Source organism: Cnephaeus nilssonii (assembly GCF_951640355.1).
Source record: "Cnephaeus nilssonii genome assembly, chromosome: 16".
Taxonomy (NCBI): Eukaryota; Metazoa; Chordata; class Mammalia; order Chiroptera; family Vespertilionidae; genus Cnephaeus; species Cnephaeus nilssonii.
This window is the reverse complement of record NC_137087.1, coordinates 2,507,401-2,513,932: the sequence shown is the minus strand read 5'-3', so window position 1 is coordinate 2,513,932 and position 6,532 is coordinate 2,507,401. Positions and strand designations below refer to the sequence as shown.

The following is a 6,532-nucleotide window of genomic DNA, read 5'->3' as shown; positions in this document are numbered from 1 at the left end:
AATCGGCAGCCATGAATAGAACCCAGCCACTGTTGATTAGGATAAAGGAAGACCTAGATCCAAAAAGAGCTAAACAAAATTCTCTTTTTTGAGAATTTTGGAATGTAAATTAAGACCAAGGTCAAGGAATTAAAACTGAATGATGCCTAGACTAGGAGTGTTTCTCAGATTATAGAATGTAGCCTCTTAATAGATCATGAAAAAATAGTGTGTGATGACTGGAACTTTTGACAAATATGCAAATGAAATAAAATACATGATATCAGAAAGTGTACATAGTAAGGATAAACTTTTGTTTTAATTGTATATGTGTGTTTTCTAGAGTAAGTGTAAAATGTAGTTCTTATCAGGGTCATGGTTTAATGACCATGTGAAGAGAAAGCTCAGCACCAGTCGGGTGTGTGAGGGGACAATGGCCCTAGTCCTAGAGCCACACAACTGAGTCTGTGTAGAATTCTATCCAGTCCTCCTGGAGAGCCCAAGCTCGGCAGTGGCGCCACCACAAGTTGGGAGGGCAGGATTCGCGCATCTCCTGTGAGGAGGGAGGTGCCTGTCAGGTTTGGGGGAAGGTGAAGGGAATGGTCCCATCACCAGAGCCACACAAGCAGTCTGTCTCAGATTCTGTCCAGTCCTCCTCAGCAGAGGTGGCCCACCGGGAGTTGGGAGGACAGGGCTAGTGAATCTCCTGTGAGGGGGAGGCACCAGTCAGTTTCCCAGAAAAGTGGGGGTCATAGCCCTCCTCCCAAAGCCACACAACTCAGTCACTGACACCTCCTGGGTCTGCCTGGATCTCTCTGCCCAGGCCTAGGCAGCTGAGTCCTCAGCAGGGCATGACCTCAGCAGGGTGGGTGGGGGAGTGACCTCAGCAGGGTGGGTGAGACCTCAGCAGAGAGTTCAGAGGTGGGGCTATGGCATTCCTCCAGGCTAATGCCTTAAGGAGCCGGGTGCTCCACCCAGGAGAGATGGCATCTGTGGTGTGGGAGAGAACCTCAGCACAGGGGCCCTTGTGGCTGTCCCTGCTGCTCACTCCCCAGAGCCACAAACCTTAATCTCTCCTCATAGAACTCTAGTCTGCTCTGCCCTCCCTCTGCCAGAGCCCAGGGTGAGTGGCTGAGAAGGGGATTTTGTGCGCTCACCATTTAACAGGGCGCCTGTCTTTTTAATGGACCTCTGTCTCTCCCTGGTGGACAGTCTCCAGTGATTTTCACAGCCAAATGGTATGTGGGCACTTCTTCCCAACTCTAGTGTTGGGGGGAGCGGGGGTGGGCATCTGTTGCTATGACAAAGCTGGGGGGAACCTGGCTTGGGGTTGAGACCTCACACTCCTCAGGGGGGACCTTGGCAGCTACCTGTGGGAGCAGGGCCAGATCTTCTTGTGTCTCCACCCTTCCTCCCAGTCTCCATGTGGCTGCTTCTGTAAGTTCTGGTTATGAGAGTCTGTCTAGCTGGTCTTCAGTCGGTTATTCAGGTTGATTTTCTATATTTCAGCTGTAATTCCAGTGTGGTCTTGGGACATGGAGTTCTCCACCTCCCCCGCTGCCATCATGGGTCCTTCCCCATAACCACCTCTTATGGGACTTGAGCATGTTTTTGGGAAGCTGCTTCCAACCCCACAGCCGTGAGGTGTCCTCTTCTGTTGGGATGGCCACAGACATTGCCATGACATTTTCTTCCAGTTCTGAGTCTTTGTGCTTACCTGGACACACATTCTAAACAGGACCCACAATCTTCTCCGATCCTGACCCTAGGCCAGTGGTCGGCAAACTGCGGCTCGTGAGCCACATGCAGCTCTTTGGCTCCTTAAGTTTTTAGCAAAGGCCAGCTTAGGAGTACCCTAATCTACACTAATAAAAGAGAAAAATGCTAATTGACTGTACCTTTGCTATGCCCACAGCCAATCAGGAGTGATATGCAAATTAAGCCAACAAAGATGGAGGGTAAGTTTGCATATGCAGGAGGGGCAGGCTGCGCCTGACGCCGCCAGCTGGGACCAGGCCGCCATCGGGGACCAGGCAGGCTGGGCGGGCAGTGCCTGACACCACCCGCGGTATCCATGCCACCATCGGGGACCGGGCAGGCCAGGCGGGCAGAGCCTGATGTCGCCTGCTGTGTCGAGGCTCCAATAGGTAACCGGGCAAGAGTGGGGCGGGGGGGAAGTGCCTGATGCCACCCATGGTCCAGGCAGCCATCAGGACCCTGGGTAGGCTGGGGTGGCCAGGGTCTCTGGGATCACTGTCGGGCCACCTGTGGACACTGGTGGAGCAGGCCAGGGTTGAACATTTTAATGAAAATGGGATTTCTGTGCCCCGACCCACCGTGCCGGTCCCTGGCGAGGAGAGGCCAGTGGGCAGTTAGCAGGCATCAGGGCTTGGAAGGGACTGGGAGCAACCTGCAGGCATGCTACCAGGAAGAGGTGCTGAACCATGATGACGTAGAGGGCTGGCTGATGGAGGCACGCAAAGGTGCAGATGAGGCGGCTCTCGCTGGCGCTGAGCTTGAAAAGCGCACCAACAGCCTGATGAACTAAATTGCCTTTCTGAAGAAGGTGCATGAAAAGGAGATCGCTGAGCTGCAGGCGCAGATCCAATATGCTCAGACCTCCGTGGAGATGGACATGTTTTCAAGTCCAACCTCTCTGCCATGCTCAAGGACATCCGCGCCCAGTACGAGAAGCCTGCTGCCAAGAACATGCAGAATGCAGAAGAATGGTACAAGAGCTGCTCACCATGCTGACCGAGAGCACTGCCAAGAACACCTACTGGGTGCACGTCACCAAGAAGGAGGTGTCTGAAGGCCGCTGCCTTCTCAAGGCCAAGACCCTGGAGATCAAAGCATGCCGGGGCATGAACTAAGCTCTAGGAAAGCAGCTGCAAGAGCTGGAGGATAAGCAGAACTCTGATGTTAGTGCTATGCAGGACACAATCAACAAATTAGAAAATGAGTTGAGAACTACTAAGAGTGAAATGGCATGATATTTAAAAGAATACCAGGACCTCCTCAATGTGGCTTTGGACATTGACATTTCAGCTTACAGGAAACTCTTGGAAGGTGAGGAGACCCAGCTCAGTTTCACCAGCATGGGAAGCATAGCCAGTGGCTACTCCCAGAGTTCCCAGATCTTTGGTCGATCTGCCTAAGGTGGTTTACAGACTAGCTCCTACTTGATGTCCGCTCGCTCCTTCCCTTCTTAATACACCAGCCACGTCCAGGAGGAGCAGATCGAGGTGGAGGAGACCATTGAGGCTGCAAAAGCCGAGGAAGCTAAGGATGAACACCCCTCTGAAGGAGAAGCTGAAGAGGAGGAGAAGGAGAAGGAAGAGGCTGAGGAAGAGGAAGGAGAGGAAGAGGAAGAAGGTGCCAAGGAATAATTTGAGGATGCAAAGGAGGAAGAAGAAGGAGGTGAAGGTGAAGGAGAAGATGCCCAAGAAGCTGAGGATGAGAAGAAAGATGAAGGTGCTGGGGAGGAGCAAGCAACCAAGGAAAGATTGAGCCCCCCTTTCCTTAATTATTTCAGGAATAATCCTCCTGAAACCAGGTCAACCCTGTCACCAACCAAGCAGTTGAGTTCCTGATACCATATGAATTAAGAAGTCAATATATCTGCCAAAACCGGTTTGGCTCAGTGGATAGAGCGTCGGCCTGCGGACTGAAGGGTCGCAGGTTCGATTCCGGTCAAGGGCATGTACCTTGGTTGCGGGCACATCCCCAGTAGGGGGTGTGCAAGAGGCAGCTGATCGATGTTTCTCTATCATCGATGTTTCTAACTCTCTATCCCTCTCTCTTCCTCTCTGTAATAAAATCAATAAAATATATTTTTTTAAAAAAAGAAGTCAATATATGTAACATTCTGAGGTGACTCAGGTTGGACATTAAATGTTGTGCTATGACTTTTCTCCTTATGCAGAGTATCTGTTTGCTTGCAGAGTGGCTTCCTGGCTTGCTGCCAGCCTGTGAATGGTCCATGCTTATGAGTTCAGGATCTATGACAATGTGAATAATTCAGATGTTTACAATAAAAACACATGAATACATGAATTCACTGATGTTAATGTTAAACTTCATGAAAAAAATAGTCCTTTGAGTCTTTGGTGGTTAGAAATTAAAGATCTCAAATCATGTGTGATAAACAGTAAATAAAGTTACACTAAATAACAAAAAAAATACATTAGGGGCCAGGAAACGTTCAAAGAACTGGGGAACCATTCCCAAATCAGGAAGGGAGGTCACAGGGTGTATATTATTGCTATGAATACAGTATTTCCTACTACTTACAACATATACAATGTAATGTATTAGATGCCTTCCTATCGCATGAAGTATGTATTCTCAAAGAGTAATACTGGTACATGTCATAGTTATGGCAGTATGTCATATCCTATCTATATTAATAAAAGGATAATATGCTAATTAGACCATGAGACCTTCCAGACAAAGCCATGATGGCAGGGCCAAGGCAGAGGTGGTTAGGGGTGATCAGACCAGGAGGGGAGGGCAGTTGGGGGTGATCAGGCTGGCCGGGAGGGGGTAGTTGGGGGCAATCAGGCTAGCAGGCAGAGTGGTTAGGGGTGATCAAGCAGGCAGGCAGGTGAGCGGTTAGGAGCCAGCAGTCCCAGATTTTGAGGGGGTTGTCCAACTGCCAGTTTAGGCCCGATCCCACAGGGGTCTCAGATTGGAGAGGATGCAGGCCGGGCTGAGAGACACCTCCCCTTCCCCCCCCCCCCGTGCACAAATTTCATGCACCGGGCCACTAGTTAAGTTAATAACAATGTACCTACCTATATAGTTTAAGTTTAAAAAATTTGGCTCTCAAAAGAAATTTCAATCGTTGTACTGTTGATATTTGGCTCTGTTGACTAATGAGTTTGCCAACCACTGCCCTCGGCCCTTTGAGACAATCATGATCTCTGACAAGGAAGATTATTTGGATGGAATCTTACATAAGAATGAAAACAGCTGCCAAACATTGGGCATGGCCTGTGCTGCACACTGCTGATCACTGTGGGATGTTGTCTTATAATCTGTATAACAGCTGCAGGATCTGTTATCATCACTCCCACTTGGTAGTTGAAAGACTTGAGGGTGATTGCTAAGAGGCTGGGCCCATCGCCCTAAGCACACTGTTTCCGGAAGGATAGGGATGGAAGGTCTGTCCCTCTGCTAGCCTCTCAGTATCCAGAAGAGTCCTGCCCGTCCCCCGCCCCACCCCCAGAAGCCAGGAAACATCCCTCCCTGTCCTGACATGCACAGAAAGAGGCCCGGGCTCAGGAGGGCGGCTCTGCTACTACAATGCTCTGGTTCTATGCAGTGAAACACGTTTCTTACCATTATTTTATTTTGTGAGCCAGTATTTTTGTAAATTATAGACTGGAGGGACCGCGTGTTTGTTCTTACTGACATGTTATTCTGAAGCTTGACTTGTTCATCGTGACACATGCTGCTTATGAAACATGCAAGCAAATAGAGTGCAATGAAGGGAAGCTGGGGGAAGAGCAAATTGAAATCTGCACTGATGCCAGCGAAGAGACCCCCAGCTCCACTTATTATTATGATTACTTTTAATAAACAATCATCCGTGTTCTAAAGAGAGGGGAACGATCAGAGGCCCAGCAGGAGAGCCATAAAAGAAATGTCTAAACCTTAAATAAAAACATGTTTGCTCACTTCCAGAGCTGGTCTTTTTTTATTATTTGAAATGAATGCAGGGATTGTTGAATAGCTAGCAGTGTTCCCAGGCACAAGGCGGAGCTGGCGTGTGCAGGGAGGCAGAGCTCCCCTCCTTCTTCCTCTTCTCCCCCCACCCACCCCCGCGAGTCCCGCTGCTGAGGGAACACAGTCCTGGCTGCACAGAGGGAGTGGTGGCTAGTCCGTCCACCACCTGATGAACTGATAGCTGGTCCTTGTCTCCCAAATATTGGGGACTCCTCTGGTCTCCCGTGAGGAAAATAAGCACCACCCATCCAGAACTAACGAGATTAGCCACTGGCAAGAACGCCTCAAAGAATAGTGTCACCCTGACTGCAGAGGCAGAAATGGCCTGGACATTGAAGCCAGTGTGGCTGAAGGTTGCACTATTCCTGTTAAGCTGTGATCTACCTCAGAGACACTGTGCATGGAACAAAGTTTGTCTGCATGGAAGTTAGATAAGAAGGAACCTTGAGCAACAGGGTCCTGATGTCGCTCCACACAGCCCGGGCATAGGGCAGGCCTCTCCTGGGAGCATCCTTGGTCACGGGACAGAGTTCTCTGCTGTGGGTACTTGACCTTGAGGCCGACAAGGTGAGGTGCTCCCATGCTGGACTGCACTTCCACTTCTGGAGGCAGCGCATCCCGGGCACAGCTCGCTCAGACTGGACACGCCCAGGGGGTGCGCAGAGCAAAGGACGCCTCCATGTGGCCAACCCCACTGCTCCCCTGGTTGAGGAGCAGAAAAGGGGGCACTCCTGGGAATCAGGAGGAAAGGAGACGTGTGGACACACCTCCTGGGAAGAGTGTGACCTTTCACCTGGAGCCCAGCCAGTCCCAGGCAGCCTTG

The 6,532-nt window shown here is 50.4% G+C and overlaps 1 pseudogene across 1 annotated transcript; it reads left to right on the top strand.

Annotated features, from left to right (window-relative positions):
- The first annotated feature begins 2,290 nt into the window (after positions 1-2,290).
- LOC307112501 (neurofilament light polypeptide-like) lies at positions 2,291-3,572 on the top strand (annotated as a pseudogene). Its single transcript has one exon. The product of its transcript is annotated as a neurofilament light polypeptide-like (transcript).
- Positions 3,573-6,532: the final 2,960 nt, after the last annotated feature.